Raw genomic sequence first — 25,017 nt, 5'->3', positions numbered from 1 at the left:
TAATGCAGTACAAATATTGTTCCTTTTTTCTTTTAAAGTTGGTAATACTGAGATATTTGATCCACTTTTCGGTATGATTGTATTGAATTTTTTTGGACCCAGATATCTGTTTGTAGAAATATTTAAAATACACACTTTCCATTATGTCAACAGGGAATTCTGTCTTGCTTCTGAGGAATGGATGTGCAGGTAGCTCCAGGAATTCGCTTGTTGCTCAGCTTGAAGAATCCTACACAAGCTATATGCACGTAGACTGTTGTGAATGGAAGGCAATAATGGAATGAAGGAAACAGGGAATCATATTTAAATAAGATCAGTAAAAAGTGAGGGTACTCTCCCTCTGTGTGAAGAGTTAATCCCAAATAAAGGTGAGTGAGAAAAGCCTTAGGTTGAGTAATAGATCCTCCCATGGATGGGGGGGGGGGGAAGGGAAGAAATCAGGTGGGGAGTGAGGAAGAAACCATTTGCTTGATTATACTTTAACTCCACATCCCTTGTTCCTGGCTACTTTTCAGGTGAAGTTTTATACAAATTATTTTTGGCATGTGCCCATAAAACTTAAGTGAAAGAAAACTAAACCATCAAATTGCATTAAAACCCTGATCTGACAATTTAAGACAAAGATATTCAGAGTGAAGGTTGCTTCTCAATCCTTTAATCATCTGTTGTGTCCTGACATTCTAGGGGTCTCAGAAGAGTGCATGACAAATAATGTTCCATATGTGCAGTTAAAACTATCCGCAGCAAGGCTAAGTGACAACTGAAACACCCTGGCTCTAGGTGATTAATATCAACACACTGGAGCCACCTCTTCAATGACCTACATGATGGATAAAGTCATACACAAAAAATGCGTGAGCTAGTTTGCTCGTGTGACCCAAAGATGCTGCACTGATCACCCTCCTGAGGAAAACGCTCACAGTTCACTCATTGTACAAGTTTATCTGGAGGTCTGTGCCTACGATCATTGATTACCTGCCTATGAATTCTCCAAACCATTACCCAGCACATTTCCCTTCCCTCCCACCCCTTCCTTACTCGGGTGCAATTACTGAACTAATACAAATTAACTACCATTTTTTAAAAATTGAAGAGAAAAATGAGCTTCCCAAGACACCTAACAGTGTAACCCCAAACTGGGTATAAATGAGTTTTCTGTGCCCTTCCAAATGCAGAGATATCTAGAAAAGAATGCTCCACAGACAGCTATCGGCATGCCTAGCATACTGTGCTTAGTTTCTCATAAGACACACGCACGTACTCAAATATATATTACTTTATCAAACCTGTGCCCGCTCATGCTATATAGAACTGAATGATTACACAGAATACACTCTATAAGCCCTGAGAACATTTTGATATTAACAAGAAAAGAAAATTGGAAATTACCTGTCACTACATGAAAACAGGTGCATTTTGGTGCTTGTGAATGGATTCATATCCACATGATCAGAGTAGTTTATATACACCTTTGTGCTTAAAAATACTACCACTCTGCTACTGCTGGAGACCTATAAGCGCAATGTATATATAGTGTGCTTGCTTTCTTGAGTTTTGTTTTGAATACTGGGTCATGAAAGGGTAAATTCTTTCCTAAGATCCACATTGGGAATGTGTGTGTGTGTATGTGTGTGTGTATTTGCTACTGGAATTTCTACAATATTCTCAAGTGACATGATAAAAATGTTTAAGATTTAAATGTGTCCACAATCAGTATAAAAAATTATTCCAAACAAGTTAAAATAGATTCAAGTCCTTACGGGAAAACATTTTAAAAGAAAGTTGCGCTTTATTTAATGAGAGCAATGTTTTGCTACAAAGGGAATCATTTTTATGCTTCAACAACCAAATATTTTCTGTTATATGCACATGTGACATGAATGTACAATTTGGGGCAGTTATTCAGAGTCAAGCTCCTAATATTCAGCATTGTTCTGTATCTTACCACACCGCACCCTTTCTTAATCATACTATATGTAGTTGCTCATATAAATTCTGTAACTGAAAAAGGGAAGGAGGAAATCTAACAGAAAATTTCTTGCCAGATGGAGAAAATTGAAACATTACCCTGTTTCTTTGCCAGCACAGATCCATTTTGACAAGCTGGAAATGATTTATGGGGAAAAAAACGTATTTACACTGGCAGAGATGTTATTAATTGCCATACAATGTTCACATTTTTGCATTGTTTTGTATATGATTACTTACAAGGCTTAAATATACAGCCCAAATATGTGGCTTTTTTTGCATGCTGATTATTATATGACAGACAAACTTACAATACATGATGCATGCTATAAATTTCATTTAAACCTTCACAGACAACATCACAGCAAAGACATGACAAAACAGCAAACCCACAAACAGCACTCAGAGAAAACAGGTCATTATGTGTGTGCATACACATACACAGCATACGCACATGGATGCAAATGATTTAAAGGGTTATGCACAGTACATGGGAGTTGATGAATAATATAACACTCTCAACACATAAAAATATTACTTTTATTACTTTTCAGAGTAACTGTTGCTACATGAAACTACTACTAAAAGAAGGCTCCAAAATGTTTGAAAATGAAAATATTAAAGCAATATATAATTTCCAAGTTAGAGAACTTTGCATCATAAAAGACTACTAGGTGTGCTAACTTCCATAACGGAAGTTTGGAAGGGTATTTTTTTTAGGCATTTTATTTCAGATGGCTTAAAAAATAATATCATTGGAGGGGAATCTTTTCTTCATATACATATGCAGTAATAGGAAAAAGAAAAATTAGGCTATTTAGTGAAAATCAAAGAGACTACAATAACGACAAGGCAATTTATCATAGGCACTGACCATTAGCTGTCTACCTGCTTATTGCTCTGAAAATACTGTCACTTCTTTTTGTACTAATATAGATGGATATATTTATTACCACTTGCAATTCCAGATTTTAATCTCATATTAGAAAGATGTTCTCATATAACAGCTACTTTGTCTGGAATCGTTTACAATATATCTGTGTCCACTGAGGACATTTTAAGATACCCTTATTTCTAGTAGTGGAAATTAATTTCGAAGGTCTCAATTTTGAGGAGTCGTATCGGCATTCTTACAAGCGTTCATATGTAGCTGTCTCCTAGGTTTAATGTTTTAGTAGCTGTCTCTCTGCAATTAGTTTTATGTTCCTTAAATGTAAATCAGATGTAAGTCTCTATAAACACTCATTCTCTATAGTTTTGTGCAGAGTGTTCCCAATGTATTAGGTTACTCTAGGAGGCAAATAATTCCAAATATGAAAAAAAAAATGGCATACATGTGCCAAAACTATAATTTAGCTATTTGTGATTTACTCAACTACATTTTTGCTTGGGAAAATGGATTCAATGTGTCTATTTGAAATTAGTTCATAAATAAGAGCTTATTGTGAATGATTAATGAGTGTGGTCCTGCTTACATAAAATTAATTCCATCCAAGGTCACTCTATCTCACTCAGAATTTGGGCATTTGCCCAGTGACCCTTTGTGGGTGGTCTTCACTTTTCCAAAACAAGACACCCAGCAGGAAGCAGGATCATCCAGCTGCCAAGCATCACATTCAAACTACTTCTTTCATTTCATCCTTCTAACAACTTCTGTAAGTTTCAATCCCAAGGGGCTGAGGAGAGGCCTGGTTTCATAGAATGTATTAGCTGCGTACCCCTGCATATATAATCACTGGATCAAAAAGCTTTTATTGAGCATCTACTTTATATCCAACACTTTGCTAAGCATCATGGGGTGGCAGGAATCATAATAGAGATCTTTGTTGTTGTTCTAATGAGGCCAATTGCTGATGGTACAGCAGACTGCTATCTTTTTATTTAGAGATTTTTGGCAATACATCAATTCAAATTAATAGATCTAAAAAGTAATTTTTAAATATGTAGTAAATTTTTAAATATGCATGCTGCTTAGTAGATGATTTAGAAAACAAGGAAATGAGTCTAAAGGGGTAAGAAAGAACAACTTCAGGATCTGGGTTTTTTCTACCAATAGAAAGAACACAGTTTTCAGATAGGCGCAAAGGTGTTGGAGCTTAAAACCTAGCTCCACCACTTACCAGCTATTTAATAAATTCCTTAATCTCTCTGTGCTTTAGCTTCCTCATCTGTAAGATGGGGATAATGATCTCAAAAGGTTGTTGCAGTAATTGTCAGTTAAATGCAAAGCATTTAGGACCCTGGCTGACATATAGTAAGCACTCATTAATATGTGCCACTACGTTTGCTTTCTGGTAAGATCTTTTAACCAAGAGAGATTTCAGAGGTAACAAGAGGGCTGACTAAGTAAAGACAGCTACATTAAAAATCCGTATTTGTTTTCATAACTCAACTGCACAGTCCCTGACATTAGAGACTGTACCTATTCCTCTCTATATCCCCAGTTACTAACAAAGAGCTGGTACTTACGAGGTGCTTTATCATTATTTGTTGAACTGTATTGAATTCGTTAAACTTTTTAATAGTTTCAATTAGCAATAATCACGCCTCGGATAAACCTCATTGGGTACGATACTGCCACTGCACAAAGCTTTTTGGAACACTTTCGAGGTTGAAAGTGATCACTCAAATGTTCTCCTTCCAATTCCTGAGCCAAAGGAGACTTAAAGCCTAACTATCTAAGATTGATTGAGTCAACACATAATTCCCAGGAAGGAAAAACTCTTTCACCATGAGATGGCTCCTGCAACAGCCACAGGAGCGGTGGGACTCCCACAGGGGCCCGGAGTCAGAGCAAAGGCAAGGGCAAGGTTATGTGAACAGTGATGCTGATGATGGAAACCAGCAACAGTCATTGTGAAGCAGGAAATCTCAGTGTCAGGGGCTGTGGACAGGGATCGGTGTGGGCATTCCAAGCAGCATACAGTCACATGATGGGGAGGCCTGAGGCGGGCACGTGTCAGGTATGTGTCCATTGGCCTACCCAGCACACAAACATTCGAGGGCAATTCCAAAGGAGGGGAAATCAAGGTGAAGAGAGACAGGGAATTCCTTTCTCTCCTCCCAGATGCTGGGTAATAGGCACATGACCCAGACTCAACATGGAGATGGAGGGGCCAAGAGTGGTTATTGGCACTAGTTGTGGGTGGATTGTCCAGAGATCCAGGGGCAAGTAGCCACTGGCAGCAGCTTCAATAGTAGCTTCCCAAATTGACTATTCTGTGGCATTCTCTATAGAATTTGCCGCCAAGTATCCTTTGGCTCCTGCCTATTTTTTGAGCCTTGTTCTCAAGATTTCCTGGCTATTCTATGAAATCCCTGATATCCTTTCCAATGCATTCCTTTTCTGCTTCAGTTAACTGGAGTCAGTTTCCCTTCCCAAGAACAGGGCCAGATGCCTCTGTGACTGTCACCCAAACTCTTGATCATCCCAAGTCTGGCATCCTGTCATACTTCCTGGCTATGCGACCTTGAGCATGTTACTTGTTCCCGGATCCTGGGAATAGTGACAGCAACTATCTCAGAGGGTTTTAACGGGATTAAATTAGATAATGAATGTGAAATACTTTGAAGAATGCACAGCACGTAGTACTCAACATAGGTTGCCTATTATCATTGCCTGTCATTAATGAGGCAAGGGTAACAAATGACACTTGGAGACCTCGTGGCACTGGTTTTATCCTGCTTGTTAACAGGTCTCTCTACTACACCTCTTCATCAATGGAAATCATATTCGACCATATTTTAATAGCTTCTCTGTAATTGTGTGATGTACCACATATAAAGGAAAGATTCTTAAGGCATATTTTTATAAACACATGCATCATTTTCCCCATATGCTTGATGTTACACAGCTTCACCGAAATGGAAATAGAAGCTGACTTTTCTTACCTGTCCTCTCATCCTCTTCTATCTCATAATAAGACCGCAGACTCAAACGACACAAGAAACTGGTCTTATATTTCCTATGTAGTCTCACAATGTTGAGCACATAATAGGTGCTAAATATACACTCAGTGATTGGTAGCCCAGCACTTAATTTGATTACGAGAGCCATCTGGGCCACTCATTGGTATAGTTTGGACCCATCCATCTGGAACTCCCTCTGACCTCGGTCTGGTCCCCTTTACTAAGACCAGTGACACAAATCACAAAGTCACCCAGAGATCCAAAGGTAGGGCTCATAATGATTGCCTGACTCAGGAGGAGAGCTCCAATTCAGCTTTCTCTGAGTCCCCTGTGCTACCTTATCCTGTTACATAAACCAGTACAAAACTGACTTTTCCAGGACAGAACTAGCCAGGGCTCAGAACAGTTTTCCTAAGCAGGTTCCAGTCCAGTGCTCCACTTAGCCATGTTGTGGGCAGCTGTGAGATTTGCTCTTCTGAGCCCCTCAAGAAACACAGGAATGATGAGCCTCAGTATCATTTTTTCTCCTTGGGGAGAACACTGTCACTGATTCCTCTCAGCATACACTTTATTATCGTCCAAGTTCCCAAAGGCACTTGAGAATATGTGATTAAAGGAATTCCCTAATGTCATATATACAATAAATCTAACTGACTTTATTATCTAGCAAGGTTTTTTTTTTTTCCCTCCTTCAATCTAATGCTTCCTGGCTAGAGATGAACTTACTCACCAAATATCCCTAACTTGACCTTACTTTTTTGATGTTGAATTGAGGGTATGCAGGTCAAATGCCAGACTGCCAGCACGTTGACTACTCCCAGACATGGTTTGGATAAAAAGTCTCTTGTATCTTTTGAATATTCTGGTATCATATATGTAAACCGAATTCAGAATTCCAAAACCTTTAAAGCAGCGTTAGAGTTGAAGGCACTGGTAGTTAAAAAAAGACCTTCCCTTCATTCCTATGCAATGCTTCATTTTCTTGTACCCATTTGTAAATGGGTAAAGAACATCTAAAAGCCCTCCCTCCCCCCTCCACTGATCTCCTTGTACTCTCTCTTCATCAGTGTGGACTGCTATAACAAACTACCATAGGTGGGTGGCTTATAAAGAACCGACATTTATTTCTCACAGTTGTGAAGCCTAGGGGAAGTCTGAGATCAGGATACCAGCATGGTCAGGTTCTGCTGAGGGCCCTCTTCCAACTTGCAGACTGCCAAATTGCTGTATCGTCTCATCCTAGAGAGCAAAGAAAGGAAGCAAGCTCTCTCCTGACTATTCTAAGGACGCTAATCCCATGCATAAGAGCTCCACCCTCCTGACCTCATCTAATTTTAACTACTCCCCAAAGGCTCCAGGTGCTAATAGCATCTCATTGACAGGCTGGATAGGGTTTCAACATGTGAATGGGGGGGTAGGGGGGGAGGATATAGACACAAACATTTATCCCATAATACCTTCTCATTCTCTTACCAATTCACCCTCAAATCTCTAAGTGGTGGCTGGAGGAAATGATCAGGACAAAGAAACGATTCCAGGGCCTTAAAGTCTGACCCCTGAGCCTTGGATAAGATGATAAGCATGATGAAAATAAACTCTCAGGCCCAGAGGACCACTTTTCTGACAGTAGTTTGCCATTTTGATTTAGCTAATTCTATTCCTGTGCTTCCACAACGTCATATGCACCCTTCTGTCAAAGGTGCACCTTCCATTGCAATTGTTGTCTCCTTGCCTACTTCTCCCCTGCAAATGAGTGCTCATTATCAATTTTCATGTCTTCACTGCCTAGGATAAGACTTGATGAATAATGATTAAAATAGATTGCAAAAACTAATTATAAATTCCTTCAATCTGTGTATGTACCACCCTCCTCTTTGCTGTTCCTATCATCCAGAGGTAGAGTTGCTTTCCCCACCCCTTTAATCCAGGTTGACCTTATAACTTGTCCTGACCAATAGAATGAGGCAGAATTACAGTGTGCTAGTTCAGAGCCAAGGCCTCCGGAGGCCAAGAAGCATCTGCTTTTGTTATGAGGTGATGCTGCCACCTTGTGAAGAAGCCTGGGCTAGCATCTTTGAGGATGAGAAGCCACAAGAACAATGATGAGGAGCCATTCCAGCTGAGGCTCCTTTCACCAACCAGTTCACAGGGAGAACCAATTGCTAGATAAGTGAGCGAGTCTCTCGGAGGCCATCCAGCTCCTCCCGGGCTGCCATTGATGAAAGCAGCCACATGAGTGGCGCCAAGTGAGACCCAACAGATGAACCACCCAGCTGAGCCCAGTCAAATTGCAGACTCAAAGAACCATAAGCAAATAAAATTCTTGTTGTTTTAAGCCATTGATTTTGGGGGTATTTTGTTACACAGCAATAGATAAATGATTCTGTGAGTATTCAATACATGTTTGTTAGACAAATGAATAAATGAATCAATTAAGAAAAGAGTGAGAAATCTCATCTTACAATTGCAATCCCTGTCCTTATGGCTAGCCCAGCACATTAGCAAGACAGGTTAGGACCTACTTGATGTGACAGCTTTATCTGTACTACTTGTTCATGGTGATAATCGCGCAGACTGGAAGGGGCTAATTTCCTACATCATACCATTCCTGGGAAATTTTAGTAAAGTCTTACATAGAGTCATTAGAACATTTGCCTTCTAAAATCTGTCACTTTTCAAGCGAGGTAGCTTTGGAACAGTCATAAATTGCCTGATTAAGGTAAACAAACATCCTGGTTTGCCTGGGACAATCCCAATTTAGTGCCCTTTCACTCCCAAAGCATTCAGTTTAAATAAGAAATTATATGATCATTCTATCTTTGAGTCTCAGCTCATTATAAATGAGAAATAATGTTAAACAAGAACAATCACAGGGTTATTTTCAGGACTAAAGAAAATAACACATGTGTCAGTAAAAAGACTATCCATTAGTAAGGTATTACTTATTAATAGTACTGATAAATACCCTTTGAAAGAATGATGGTTTGGAAGATCAATTAAAACAGTTATCCCAAAAAAGGTTTCCTCCTACCTGCTATGATCATAATAGTAACTATAACCATGCACTGAGTGCCTACTAGTTTCCAGGAAGTAAGCAAATTGCATGTAACATACGTGCCCCCTTTCTTCAACCTTTTGTGAATATAAATGAATCACATTCACAGCAACCAGTTCAGTTTCTCTGGCTTCTATGGAAAAAAAAAAAAAAAATCAAGGAATGTGGCCAGATATTTGTTTCAAAGCCACCAAACATTGTGTAATGGCTAAGAAATTCCCCAAATGCTTTCTGACAGTTAGAAAACATGTATACTAGACTTCACATAACCATGATAGAAAATTTATCACTCCTCTCAATAAAATACTCTTGTATACATTACTTCATTATTCTACAGATCCTTATCATTAACCTTATTTTACATAAGAGGAAAATTTCAGGCTTAAAAAAGTTAAATAGCTAACTAAGTCTCTTCGTAAGCAGATGGCAGATTCACCCCAAGATCTATTTAACTCCAAAGCTCTGCTCTTGAAGTCTCTTCTGAAGTTCCATTAGATTACTTTTTGTTGTAGATGACAAATATGGGGTCACTACAAAAAATTATTTTTAAAAATTGTTTTTAAAATGTTATTATTAGGGATAAGAAGATCATGTTGAAGTCTAGCATTCTAGAGCCCTGAGGTTTTAAGGTATAAATCAGTAAATTTTAGTGGACTGCTGCACGAGGGGCAAGGAGACCAACAGAGTATTCAGGTGGCAAGAAAGAAGTGGGACAAAAGTAGGAGGTGTGCAGAGGCAGGGCCAAGTCAGGAAAAGAGCAGTGTGGGATGGAAGTCATATAGACAGTGGGCCAAGGAAGGGAGGCCTGGGGCAATGGGACCACTCAGTTGGCTACCAGTTTAGAACAAGATCTAAAACAGGAGGAAGGAGAGCCTCAAAAACAGACTTTTTTCTTATGCTGACAAGGGCCAGCCCAGCCTCCTCCATTTTCATCTGGAAGAAGCTATGTTTTAGGTCTAATTCATGAGCAAAACACTAATGTCCTCCCATTATCCACTGATGGGTACTTTATACTTGTTTTACTGTTGCTTAATAAATAAATTAGAATATAGCTAAACTTGTTCAACAGCCAGTCATTAGTGCAGTTAGAGCTACTGTTCAGAAAACTGAAGGGCTATTGACTCTGCTCAGTTTAATGAAGGAAAATGAGTCACTGGAGATCTGGGCAGGAATGACTCATAGCTACACCAGCAGTCTTCTCTCCATTGTAAACTACTTTCCATCATTGGTAGTCAGCAAGAAGCTAAAAGAATGTTGATGTTTCTTTCCTGAGTGGTTAACTGCCTGAGTTCAGACAGACTGAAACTGTGAATAACAGGAAGTCAACGTTTCTATGGTAAGGGACCAATTAAATAAAAAGTTACAGGCAGTCAGATTTCTCATTAGCCTTTCAGAAATTAAGCGTGGTGCTGTCCTGAGAGGAGTCAGGAGACCATCACATAAGAGACTCTCCTGATAGCAGAAGTCCTTCTAGTATAGTAATGATCAGAAGGGAGAGGACTCCTCTCAAAAAACAACCCAACATATACTGAATTCTACTCTAGCATAATGTTACGACAAGGTTCTAAAGTAGTTTTTTGGCTTGTCATGAGTCTTGCCTTAGTCTTGGAGGAGAGATGGCATCAATACAGTAATATATGCTATTAATAAGGAAATGAGGAAATCTGTCATTCTTCAGACATAGAGAGGCAATGATCAGTTATAGAAGTGATGGGTGGCCTAGCAGTAGGATTCTACAATTATATACAATTATATACAATTCCTAAGAAAACAACAACAACAACAAAATTAGGCTTGGAAACACTCAGACCCCAGACTGTTCTCAGAGTGTGGATATTTAGAGGCTTGGAAATGGAATTAAGGTAAGTTTCCTTGGGCAATACCACATCTCTGTTACTCTTGGCTTCCCACTGATCTCTGTGTTACTGAGACCATCTTGGGAGATGTTTGGAATTCAGATTAGAATTTAATGTTCAAAGAATGATATATAACCAAATTATAGATAAATGCACTAAAACTATTTCAAACTGTTCCTGAAGAGAGAAGCTTCTATAACATACCTTAAACTTCAGAACTGTGGAGCTGATAAAATGGTAAGCAAAACAGAGGCCCTTGTACTCAAGATGTTCAAGGTGTAGGAGGGGTACAAGCAAACAGGTATTTATTACACACTGCCATGAGATTTTGGATAGGAATTGCACAAGGTGCTGTGGGAGTATATAGCAAGAGCCCTTATCCAGATTCCAGGAGTCAGGTGAATGAATCGTCCTGTATAAGCCAGGGTTCTCCAGAGAAACAGAGCCAACAAGATGTATGTATATATATCCCAAGAGAGAGGCTGAGAGAGAGATTTTTAAGGAATTGACTCATGTGATCATAGAGGTTTGGAGAGTCCAAAATCTGATAGGGTAGGCCCACAGGGTGGAGACTCAGGCAAGAGTTGCAGTCTCCTGGCAGAATAGCTTCTCCCTCGGGGGAGATCAGTCTTTGTTCTAGTAAAGCCTTCGGCTGACTGAACGAGGGACACCTACACTATGTAGGGTAATTTGCTTTACTTAGAATCTACTAATTTAAATGTTAATCTCATTCAAAGAAACACCTTCATAGAAACATCCTGAATAATGTTTGACCAAATATCTGACACCACAGCCCAACCAGATTGATACATAAAATTATTTATTTATAGAATAATTTAAATTAATATCTATTAATATTTGTCTCCCCACTAAACCCATTAAGCAGATGTTTCCCATGCTCCCCTCCCCCTAGCCCTGGCAACCATTAGTCAACTTTCTATCTCTATGGGTTTATCTATTTGGGATTTTTCATATAAATGGAAATATACAATATGTGCAATATGTGACCTTTTACATCTGGCTTCTTTCACTTAGTGTAAAAGTCCATCCAAGTTGAAGCACGTTTTAGTACTTCATTAGTTTTTCTGATTGAATACTATTCCACTGTATGGATATACCACATTTTGTTTAGCCATTCATCAGTTGATGAGCATTTGGGTTGTTAGCTATTGTGAAGAGTCCTTATATTGACGTTTGTGTACAGGTATTTGTCTGCATCCCACTTTCAATTCCTTTGGGTCTAACTTTAGAAGGTGAATTGCTGGGTAATATGGTAATTCTGTATTTAATCTTTTTAGAAACCACTTTTCTTTTCCACAATTGTTGTACCTTTTTACACTCTTACCAGCAGGATACAAGCATTCCAATTTTTCCACATCTTCATTGGCACTTGTTATTTTCCATTTTCTTTCTTTCAATTCAATTAGCCAACATATAATACATCATTAGTTTCAGATGTAGTGTTCAATAATTCATGAGCTGCGTATAACACCCACTGCTCATTACATCACGTGCCCTCCTTAATGCCAATCACCCAATTAACCTATCCCCCCGCCCACCTTCCCTCCAGCAATGCTGTTTGTTTCCTATGGTTAAGAGTCTCTCATGGTTTTTCTCCCTCTCTGATGACTTCCATTCAGTTTTCCCTCCCTTCCCCTATGATCCTCTGCACTGTTTCTTATATTCCACATATGGGTGAAACCATATAATTGTCTTTCTCTGATTGACTCATTTCACTCAGCATAATACCCTCCAGTTCCATCCATGTCGATGTAAATGGTAAGTATTCCATTTTTAAAAAATTATAGCCATGCTAGTGGGTATGGAATGTTATCTCATTGTGGCTTTGATTTACATTTCCCTAATAACTAATGGTGTTGAGCTTCTTTTCATGCGCTTGCTGGCCATTTTTATATTTTCTTTGGAGAAATGTTTATTCAACACTTTTGCCCAATTTTTAATTGGGTTGTTTGTCTTTTTGTTGTTGAGTTGTAAGAGTTATCAATATACTCTGGATAATGGACCCTTATCAGGTACGTGGTCACAAATATTTTCTCCCATTTTGTCACATTTGGTTTTGCCCACAGTTATGTCCCTAGGACCTACCTAGTGCAATACCTGGCAATAAATATGTGTTGAATGAATAGGAGGAAGGCTTGGAAACATGAAAAATCTGTAGAAGTTTTGAAATAACAAACTCAAAGGCATTATCAAGTGCTAATCATAGCCTGAGCCTGTGTGTATCTGAAAGTCACAATAAAGGAAATGGGCTGAATAAGCTACACATAGGTTGAATTTACTAGCATGCTCTGTTTGACTTCAAATGTTTTTAGGAATAAGCTTTTGATAATGTAAAATTATAAACAGGGAAATCTGGGCATTTTAATACATTAAGATTGATAATTGATAAGGCCCAGCATGCCATAATCGTATTTTTTTTAAGATTTTATTTATTTATTTGAGAAAGAGAGAGAGCATGAGTGGGGGAAGGAAAGAGGGAGAGGGAGAAGCACACTCCCCGCTGAGTGGGGAACCCAACACAGGGCTCTATCCCAGGACCCCAAGATCATGACCTGAGCTGAAGTCAGACACTTAACCCACTTAACCCACTTAACCCAGGTGCCCCATTTTGTTTTGTTTTGCTGACACAACAGTGGTAATATTGCCTTGTGCTTGATCACAGAATGCTTTTTCATTTTCAAAGTGCTTTTCAATCATTAATTAATACTCATAATGCTACTTTTAGATCTTTTATTGCATCCCTATTCATACTGGCATAAAATTGTTAAGGTAGGAAACGCACACACAGGGTAGAGCCTTCTCTATAGTAATGGGATACAAATACATTTGATTTTATCACCAGTTAATATCTATTTTTATTCTTTTCATTTCCTAAGAGCTGTTCCCTCTAGACTCAAACTACTGAGGTCAACAAGAGAAATTGTAGAAAAAAGTGAAAATAGAACAGAGAATTAAATGTTCTCTTTGTTCTCTCTTTATCCAAACTCTACTTTTGGAAGACACATGGATTTAGGAAAGATTTTTTAATAATATGAAGGGAGAAAAAGGTAATAAAAAGCAGTAGTTAAGAGGAAAGGAACAACTTGAAAGACATATTTATAGGAGACAAAGACAGTTAAACTGGCTTAGGATTCTAAGAGATATCCCCAACTTTTTAGAGTGAAAGCAGAAACTTTGTGTTATGGACTGAATTGTGTTCTCCAAAATTCATATGTTGAAGTCCTAGTCCCTATTTCTTCAGAATGTGACTACATTTGGAGATAGAGCCTTTAAAGAGGTAACTAGGTAAAATGAAGTCATAGATGGGCCCTAACCCAATAGGACTAGTGTGCTTGTTAAAAGAGGAGATTAGGATATAGGCATAGAGGGAAGACGATGAGAAGACACAGAGAACACAGCCATCTACAAGCTAAGGAGAAAGGCTCTCAAGGGAACCAACCTTGCTGACATCTTGATTCTGTACTTCCAACATCTAAAATTATTAGGAAATAAATTTCTATTGTCTGAGTCTGTAGTGCTTTGTTATGATAATCCTAGCAAACTAGTATCCTTTTCGTATAGTGTTAAACTTCCTTTATTACCACAAGAATCCTTTCCAAAGAAATTCCACTCACATCCATAACAAGTCCTCTAAATAAAAGCTTTTTCCAGGTTGGCTGACGTAATCAACCATGGATTTATTTTTCTAACTACAGTGAATCCTTAAATTAGATCCAAGCTAGGATTTTCACAGAAAGAATAAATCAAGAATTGGATTAGTTTAAGCCCATTGGATTTTCAGGAATAATTTTAACTAATATTCAAGTGTCTTAAAAAAATAATAGTGTTTTCCCCTTGTTTTGTTCCAATATATGAAGGTTCTCATGTCTATGAGAAGCAGAACATCACAGCTGTCTTTAATGGGCATTTCTGTACACTCTTTATTTTTTTTTTAAAGATTTATTTATTTAAGAGAGAGAGAGAGCACTAGTGGGATGGGCAGTGGGAAAGGGAGAGAGAACAGCAGACTCCATGTTGAGCATGGAGCCCAACGCAGGGCTTGATCTCACGACCCTGAGATCGTGACCTGAGCCGAAACCAAGAGCTGGATGCTTAACCAACTGTACCACCTAGGCAGCCCCATTTCTGTACACTCTTAAAAGAATACATACATATGTTGTCTTACAGTATGTAAAGTATTAATAATCTGTGCTCCCTTTTGATTTTCACAACAATATTGAGATAAATTAGGACAAATGTCATATCTTTTTCTTTTTTTTACTGATAAAAAAACCTAAAACTCACAGAAGGTAAATTAATTCCCCAGGGTCACACAGCTAGTAGGATCACTGTAGAAGAGACCTAGCTACGTGCTGACCAAACCACCTACCTTTTCATAGTGTTGGCAAACCATGGCTGACTGGTCAAATCCAGCCTGCCACCTGTTCTGGTAAATATATTTTGTTGGAAAACAGCCACACCCATTCATTTACATATTATTAGGAATTGCTTTTGTCCTACAGTGGCAGAGTTGAGTAATTAAAACAGACTGTATGGTTCACAAAGCCTAAAATATTTACTATTTGGCCCTTCCCAGAAAAAGTGTACTACTAATCCCTATCCTAGACATATAACTAAACTACATTTCCCTAAAACTCCTCCTGCAATTCAGGAGTTTCTCTCTTCCTTCCTCGGGGTTGCATGCAGATGATCTAACAGAGGATTCTAAGACTTTAGTGAAAGACACAGTCCCTAGATGAGAGGTAGAAGAGAGTGGCATAGAACAGACCCACACTCCAAGACAGCATTGGTCTAGGACCTGCATGAGAAACAAACTTTAATTGTAGCAAGCCACCAAGCTTTAGGAGTTTCCCAGTAAGTAAGTCATCAGCGTGAAGAGAATAGCAGAACTTGGTTTGTTTGACTCTAAATCCAGAACTGTTTCCTTTCTTGAACTGTGGAAGTATTCAGAAATAAAAAGGAAGAACAAGCCAAGAACAAGGTCCAGAGCTCAAGACGACATCACCCTGACTCCTGCACAGTGTGGCCTTAGAGCAGGAGGGGCTGATGGGTTTCATCTTTTGCCTATTCTGACAGTGGACCACCGCTTACTGACAAAGATTTTGTGGCCATCTCCAGGCTCCAAAGAAACAGTGGCATGCTAATTAGCAATGCCTACCATGGACTCAGGAGTGCAAAGAGATGAGACAATCAGGGATTTTGCCATGCACACCTCTGAGAGACACCTGAATGATCAGAAAGCATTTGCTACCTTTAAGGATATGAAAGGGACAGATTTCAATCTGAGCCACACAAATATGCTGCTACTAAGTGACACAAGTAGGAGCATATGCTAAACACCAATTTTTTTAAACACCAATTTTAAACGATTTGGTATGGGGGCAGAGGGAGGGAAGGGGAGTTATTTAACTCAGAGAATTAAAAAATGAAAATTGGAAAAGATTACATAAAATTATTTTTGCCATTTAAGATATACTAGGCTTCGTATCAGAGGTTTGGCTACATCTTTCTTTCACGGAAAATAACAAAGTGCATTTCCAGTCACATGGTTCACCCAAGTCACTTATTTGCCATATAGACAGAGACTTCTCTCAATCACTTCCCTCATAAAAAAAAAAAAGGAGGGGTGACGAGGAGGAAGATGAGGAGTGTTACTTTCCCAAGCTTTTCTACATTTAGATGGCAGAGTCTTGGAAGGGAGATTCTCATGGGGGGAAAAAAAGAAAGAAAAGAAAATCCATTTGATCTGGAATAATACAATTAAGAAAAAGAAAAACAAATTATCTTTGTCTTCTGAAAATCAGAGTTATTGCTCAAACAAACCACAGATCTCAGAACTCTGCTCGAGTCTTCCGTGTTTTCTCCAGCTTCCTCCCCCAGTGAATGCAGAAATCCTCAGAAATATGGTCTTCTCTAAATTTCATTATGTGTCTTCCATGAGTGTTTACTTTTAAGGCAATTATAGTAAATAGAAATGAGGTGGCAATATACTATTTTCACCTGATTCTCTTTTCCCTTATTTTGGTAACACCATTGTAGGTCATTCTCTCCTTGCTGAAAAATTTTCCATCCTGTTTCCAGCGTATTATTTTTATGTATTTGCCAGGTTGCTTACAGGCACTGCAGCACCAGTGAAAGGTTTGTGAACCATTCGGTAAGTGGTTCCTGCTCGAATGAATTACCTAGCTTTCATGAACAGCCATGCAGAAGCAAACCAGGCAGAAAAATAATGAATACATTTGTACTATGGCACTCTCCCAGCTATGAGCTTCTCACAACCATACAATTTCCCCACGAGGAAAGACAAGATTGCACTGTCATTAGAATAGGTAATCATTAGATTTATCTTTTATATAATTTGTAGCATCTTAAACATTTCTATGTAGCCTCATTACTGCCAGGAGTCCTCTTTAACTGAGATGATAAGTAAATAAAGTAGAAATTACACACCAACAAGAACCCGGAATATGTTGTTTTAGTGTATGTCTGAGAGCTCCCTTCAGCAAACCTAATCTGCACAGCAGTTACCATTATTTCTACCTCAATGAGCATCTCCTAATTGCTGTGTTATTGCTTGTGAAGAAAATATATTATTAAAGTCCACAACTCATGACTTGTTGCACATCTACCCATGAAAAACTTTCATCAGCATTTAATCAGTTTCAAATGGGATGATCAGCAGAGATTCCCCCCTCCTCTTGAATATTTGTTCATTACCATTTTCTAATGTCAATGTACCCTTCTAACAGTCAGGATGCATTCATAATTTATTCAGAGACCTGAAGATTTTATTAAACCAAATCTATTTAATTCTCCATGAATCGGCTCAAGATGATTTTGGTGGCTTTTTGTAATGAACCACAATTAGAAACTTTAAAGACTCAGAACCCTCTTTTAGTTGTTAATGTTTTATGCTCTACTGTTGGTCTGCTGCCAGATAATGATCCATAGAGCATTAAAATTTTGTATTAATATTATCTTTACAAATGCAATATTGGTCAGTGGAGGACGAAGTTTCCATAGGCTTCTTTCTTCATAAGTATGTGTTAGGTTGTTGTTAGAAATTTTAGGTGATATTTGAAGCTGACATACTCGTCTCCAGGTTAGGCATCTAAATTCTCAAGATTCATGTTCTTCCTTTCTTAGAAGGTATTCTAGAGTAGGTTAATCATACTAATTGGCTTTCAGTCAAGGTGGAATCAAACAGCCTTATGATCTCTGAATGAATTTGAGCAGAGTAATAAATTTGAAATATAGAATAGGTTTCATTATTTAATGACCAACTCTGCCTTCCTTAATGATTCAAAACAATATGGATCAAGGGCCATACATAAGTATCAATCAATAATATGGCCAATAGCATATATCCTTGCAGAAGTAGTAAGTTAGTGTGTTATTGTTCACTTGTGGCAGGTACTTAGAAGAATGATCATCAACAATCAGTAAATTCCTCCCAACATACATAATTCCAATAAGTATTTGATTTTTCTAGGACCCTTGAGATCATCAAAATGATAGGGGTCAGAACTCAGATAAGTTTTAAGTATTTACAAGAGTTGAAAAGCAAAGGTAAAGGGTTTATTGATTAAACACTCTGCTTGAGGAAGGACACACAAGAGGTGGTAAAAGATTAGGCTGGCATTCACCTAGAGGAACCATATTAGCTAAATCAGCCAGTATAGTTATCCAAGTCAGTGGATCCAATCTTGTCTCACAAGACTCAAATGGATGGATTCATTCTATTACCCTTAAGATTCCAGGTCAGCCTGGATTGAGAGTGGGTGACAGAGAGCTTCCCCACCACAACCACCCATAACACTCCCATGTCCACCAAGAGCCTGGTCAACCCTGTAGCTACAAGTGTCAGATTGACTCTATTCTAAAAAGTTAGGCTTTTTATTTATTTATTTATTTTAAGATTTTATTCATTTATTTGACAGAGAGAGACACAGCGAGAGAGGGAACACAAGCAGGGGGAGTGGGAGAGGGAGAAGCAGGCTCCCCGCTGAGCAGAGAGCCCAATGTGGGGCTCGATCCCAGGACCCTGGGATCATGACCTGAGCCGAAGGCAGATGCTTAATGACTGAGCCACCCAGGCACCCCAAAGTTAGGCTTTTTAGAAATAACACCAGCCTGCTGGGAAGAAGATCACCCCAGATCAGAAAGCATGGGAGGACGATCCTATGGAATTTGCTTCATTAACCTTTGCCTTCAGCATTTTGCAAATTTCACAACAAAAAATAAGCATAAGAGCTCTGCCTCTTGAATTTTCCACAAAGAGAATATTAAATATATTGTCTATGCTAGTACAGAATATGATTAAGAGGATCAGATCTATAGTCTTATCACAAAGATTCAAATTCTAGCTCCATCATGTACCACCTGGATGACTTCTTGCAGTATTTTTGTTCAGTTTCCTTATCTGTAATGGACATAATCATACTTCCCACCTTCTAGACTTCTTGGGGAAATTAACAGAATTATTGCATGTGAAGCCCTTAGAACAATAAGTGCCCAATAAATGCTAGTTATTATTCATTCAGGCAACAGATACTTACTTGGTGCCCACTATGTTTTAGATACTATATAGGACTGGAGAGTTAGCAGTGCAGTGAACACAACTGACTAAAATTTCTGCCTTCTTGGGGTCCATTTCAGACAATAGATAAATAAGTAAAGTATATAGTATTAAAATGCTACTCTATCAAATGGTTTAAGTGTTATAGAAAAAAATTAAGACAGTAGGAATATAAGGAACACTGAAGTGGAGGAGGACTTAAGAAGGTGACATATGAGTGCAGACTTAAAGGAGATAAAGGAGTGAGCCAAAGACATATCTGAGGAAAGACTGGTTTTTGAGGAGGAAATAGCAAGTGCAAAAGCTCTGATGCAGAACTTGCCTGATGTGTTCTAGAAATAGCACAATAAATATTAGCTGTTAGTGTTTGGGAGATATTTGCATTCCTAAGCTTCTTTAAGGGTAGAGACCATATCTATTATTTCTTTTCATTTATCATGAGGCTTGGTTCAGTACTGGGTGGAGAGTAGAAGGGTATTTCTTATAATAAATTTCTAACTCTCTGCAACAGAATGACTCCACATAAAAAAAAAAAAAAAAAAAAGGCAGGCCCCATCTTAGACCTACAGAATCTTGGAGGTTGGATCCCTGGAATCTGCTTTCTGGTATCACTGGTAAACATGTGCTGGTCTCATTGATTCATTTTCATTTCTATACAGATCCATGAGTCTGCATTACTCCAGCCCTGCCTTGCAGCTGCCCTATAGACAGATGAACTTGGAAGCTACTTTGGAGAGAGAAGCAGTATTTGATAAAAGCCAGAAAGCATGCTGGCATACATTTACACTGGATGAAATACCAATTCCATTTAGCTACAGTATGAAATGCTTCTTCTATTTGCATGGGAGATCAACCATATAAGGCATAATAACTTCTTTCAAAAGTTCATTGCTAGTCCCATACTAACTTCTCCCAGCAGGGATGGCTGGCAGCTCTTCTTGCAGTAAGTGGAAAGTCATAGTCTGTCAAAGCATCAAGCACTAATGAAATAAACAAAAACTTTCCTTACCTGGGGCAGGTGCCAAAGCCTGCTACTATAAGTGCCCCCACTGGACACAATTTGGGCTTGCTTTCAAATGCTAAAAACAAATAGTTTCTCCTAAGTGCAATTAAAGCTAGGCCACACATTGAATCTATTGATACTGATGGAGTTATTTTGATTCCAAGGATCTTAAGAGTTGTTCCTGAGAACATCACATAATTTGGTAATTATTATCTTATGCTAATATATGACAAGGAATGTTAAAAACATTCATGAGCTTCCTAGTCTTTTTTTTAATAATCTTGAATCAATAGTGAGTATTTCTCCAAAGGACAAAGTAGTTGTGTGCCATTATAGCGCAGTACGATTTAATTCAAATGATTAAATATACTGTTTTAATAAGATGTATTTCCATATTAATACTTTATACCCCTCCAGTTCCATAGCTCCCCTTCCCCACTCTGGAATAAAAACCTAATTCCCAGCTCATGCCAATTATTTTACTATTTCTTTTGACTTAAAGATTGTATTGAAGAGGTTTTGTTCTATTGTTATTTAAGCCAATATGAAAAGGCCCCATACTCACAAATATCTTGTTTTTACCATCAAAAATTTATATTGTGGGCAAATGAAATTTCTATGGCAGGATGACAGATGGTACTACTAATCAGTATTCTAGGACAACAGGCTTATCCCAGGACTGTCCCCAGCAGGCCAGGAAGTATAGTCATCCTGCCTACAAGTATCTTTTTGGACTTAAAGAAATAAACACAAAAGTTTATAGATTCACAGATGTTCTTTTTTGTTGTTGTTGTTAAATATTTTATTTATTGACAGAGAGAGTCACAGTGAGAGAGGGAACACAAGCAGAGGGGGTGGGAGAGGGAGAAGCAGACTCTCTGCTGAGCAGGGAGCCCGATGCGGGGCTCGATCCCAGGACCCTGGGATCATGACCTGAGCTGAAGGCAGACACTTAACGACTGAGCCACCCAGGCGCCCCTAGATTCACAGATGTTCTTAACAACATTGCTCATAATATCTAGAAAAGGTTAATTAATATGCATCTCATGCCCACATAACTTAGATTAGTAGTAGCCTAGCAGAGAGACTGAAAGGCCAACAATCTTCAGCCAGGAAAGGAGTGTCTAGAATGTGGGATATGACACCATCAAGTAGGGCCACATGACATGGGTAGAAGAAAACTGACAACAGAAGAGCCTGAAGTCCTTAGGCTCCTAAGCTTAATGGAGGATGTTTAGGAAGATGCTGAGAAACAATGGCCCACGAAGAAGATAAAAGAGGATAGTAAGACAGGCCTGACCTATTGTCTTCTTCTCCAGTGTGGAAGAATTCTGGGTACTTTGCACAATATTCAAGACCCTGAAGTTCCCCCCCGCAACTATCCCCTTGCCTAACCCCATCTACTCTCCCCACCTGATCTCCTCATTCCCTCTTGGGTCCCCAAACCCTAATCAATTGCAACAGACATGTCCCCCAAGCCCAAATATGGCAAATAGCTTTGCTCCCAGACCCATAATAGACCACTAAACAGAGTGCACCTCACAATCATTCTGAAGACACACTCCAAACTGCAACTGATGATTTATTATTATTGACCAATGAGATGAAAGCTACTTGTTTGTGATTTTTAACCCTGGCCCAAACCAGGGTCATGCCAACGTCCATTGTCCATGCCTCCTAGTGGTAGAGATTGAAAATTACACTGTATCATGTCAATGGATCATTTAGCTAATTAATTCTTTGTTACACATCGTTGCTTCCAGTTTAGTTAACTTCAGAGGCAACTTTGCAATGAAAATATTACTAAAATATACAAGAATATAATCTGCATAAGATAATTTAGATGAGCCTGTTTTGCTCATCTAACACAAAGCCTGGCACTTAGTAGATGCTTACTAAGTATTTGATGATTGACTCATAGAAGGAAAGACCTTCAAGAAACCTTATAATCCAAAAATTATAAATGAATGGGAGCACAGATGAGGGGAAAGTAATTTTACTTACAAGGAATTAGAAGAAGATACAGAGAAAAACTAACACTTGAGCTGTACCATAAAGGACAATTAGAAATTTAATAGAAGAGGAAAATAAAACAGGAGACAAACATTTTCAATAGAACAGTAGAAATAAGAATATAAATGTGGAAGTGCATTGGCTTTTAACAAAACTGTGAGTCAGTATAGTGTACAATTTGGGGTAATGATATAACTCTAGAAGAGTAATAGGCTAAGACTAGGTTTTGTAAGATCTTGTAAACATGCTAAGAAATTAGGACTTAATCTTACAAGAAATGGTGATGGGGAAAGGAGGAGGGTCCCTTAGACACAGCTATTATACTTTTAAAAATTTCTTCTTAGGATTAAATAGAAAAGTGTGTAAAGACATTTGTTCAGGAATGTTTATCACAAAATTTATTATAATATTTGAAATTCTAAGTAACATAAATGACCATTAAAGGGGTTTGAAAATTAAATGAATGATGACCTGCCCATAAAATGTAACCACTAAAAATGATGATAATGATCTTTATTTATTGATATGGAAAAATATCCACACTATATTAAGGGGGAAAAAGAGGCTACAAAATATGCAGAGCATGATCTCATTTTTGTTTTGTTCTATTTTGTTTTAGGTGATATATGCATAGAAAAGATTCTGGAAGGATATATACCAAAGTGTTAACAATGGTTATTTCTGGATAGTGTGATTATAGAAAATTTTTATTTCCTTGGTGTGTGTGTGTGTGTATATATATATGTGTGTGTGTGTATAGCCTATTTTTTACAATGTGCTTATATTATTTTTACAATCAGAAAAAATATATATTTTTAAAGAAGTTAATTTTTTTGGTAACTTTACTTACCATATGAGATTTACTTCATTTTTCTCTTTGTTTCTGTATCTCTGATTCTGTTAGGTCATAAATATCTAAATCTCTCTTTCATGGTCATCTTCATCCTGGCTGGGAACACTTGAGGGCAATTTACTTAATTGTTCCTAAATGCCTGCATAGTGTTGCAAGAAGCTTGCCAAGAAAATAGTATTCAACTTTCAGAATAATAATCACAATTATGAAATTACAGGTCCAACTGAAACCTCGGAAGAGTACTGAATGAAGAAAAGTAGTCACTAAAGTCTATAAGGCATTGTAAAGACACAGGAAGGAAAGCAGAAGGCAGTCCAAATGAGGGTGTAATTGAGTTCAATGATCATGTTGGAAAAGAAACTGTCACATTTTAACAATGGTTGTAAAAAACTGTAATAATTGTAGACCGTAGTCAGAAAATGAGGAGATCAGATTTGTCAGAGAGCATTAAACATCAACTCTTCAGGGACCAATCAGAATCTATACAGAGACCAAGTAAATTTAAGCCATAAACAGAATCTATCCTGGCTCTCTTGGACCTCACATACAAAAGAAGACCAAAAAGTTCTGATGGCAAAGGTGAAATACAAAGAGTGGGCAAGAGATTACAAAAACATGTATTTTTTTTTAAAGATTTTATTTATTTATTTGACAGAGAGAGAGATAGCGAGAGAGGGAACACAAGCAGGGGGAATGGGAGAGGGAGAAGCAGGCCTCCCGCGAAGCAGGGAGCCCGATGTGGGGCTCGATCCCAGGACTCTGGGATCATGACCTGAGCCGAAGGCAGACGCTTAATGACTGAGCCACCCAGGCGCCCCACAAAAACATGTATTTAAAAAACATGAATTGTAAGTTCGGAAAATGAGTATCTATAATTCTTACTCAGAAAGAAGCAGAAAAGAAAGCAAGATATTTAGGGAATTCTTACTTACACTTTACTTATTTTTAAATGAGATGGTATATATAACACCTGTTTTATTATTATTAACAACATTTACATAATAAAAAGGCACTTATAGTTCACTACTATATCCTTAGTGAGTAGAATAATGTTGGGAACATAGCAGATGTTCAATAAATGTTTATATTATGAATATTTTATTAATGAATTTTTAGAAGGAAAATATGTGATTGATTTAGACAAATAATAAATTGAAGAACTCAAAAATAATGATTCTGCTGAAATATATTAAACTCTCGATAACAAAGACATGAAGTATGAATAACTGAAAAGTCACTTATTTGTTGCTGAAAGATAATGATCTCAAAGGCCACTTTAAGCATTCTGTAATGATGGGTAGAATGGAGTTGCAAAGCCTTGGATTGGAAATCAAGTGTTTGAATCCTGGGTCACCACTTAATACTGTGACCCTGAATGAGTAAATTATTTAATGTCTTAATACTGAAAGCTTCAGCTACCTCATCTTGAAAATGAGGATAATAGTAATGTCTGCCCTACTCACGTGAGTATTTTGATATTCAAACCAGATCATACATATTTATACTGTAACTTGTTAAAATTCTAAATAAGAGCTCTTTTGGTATAGAAGAGAATTTGGGGGCCAACTTTCCCTCCATTATTTTAGGATCAACAAAGGCCTTGAAAATTGAGTGGTGGAAGAAAACAATCAAATGGTTGCCTTCCATTAAGCACATTACAAAGATATCTCTTTACTCCAAAGTATAAACATTATCCTAATTTTAGGAATGAGGGACTGATGTTTACAGAGGGCTATACAACCTGTAACTGGTGAAGTGATT

General features: G+C 38.0%; 1 non-coding gene across 1 annotated transcript; it reads right to left on the bottom strand.

The window, feature by feature from the left end:
* Nucleotides 1-4,417: 4,417 nt before the first annotated feature.
* On the bottom strand, nt 4,418-4,560 carry LOC118020522. Its single transcript, XR_004681937.1, has one exon. It is a non-coding gene; the product is annotated as a U4 spliceosomal RNA (small nuclear RNA).
* Nucleotides 4,561-25,017: the final 20,457 nt, after the last annotated feature.

Source organism: Mirounga leonina, unplaced genomic scaffold (assembly GCF_011800145.1).
Source record: "Mirounga leonina isolate KUSES-001 unplaced genomic scaffold, KU_Mleo_1.0 Mir_173, whole genome shotgun sequence".
NCBI classification, from domain to species: domain Eukaryota; kingdom Metazoa; phylum Chordata; class Mammalia; order Carnivora; family Phocidae; genus Mirounga; species Mirounga leonina.
The sequence above is the reverse complement of the archived record's forward strand: the minus strand, read 5'-3'. Positions and strand labels throughout refer to the sequence as shown.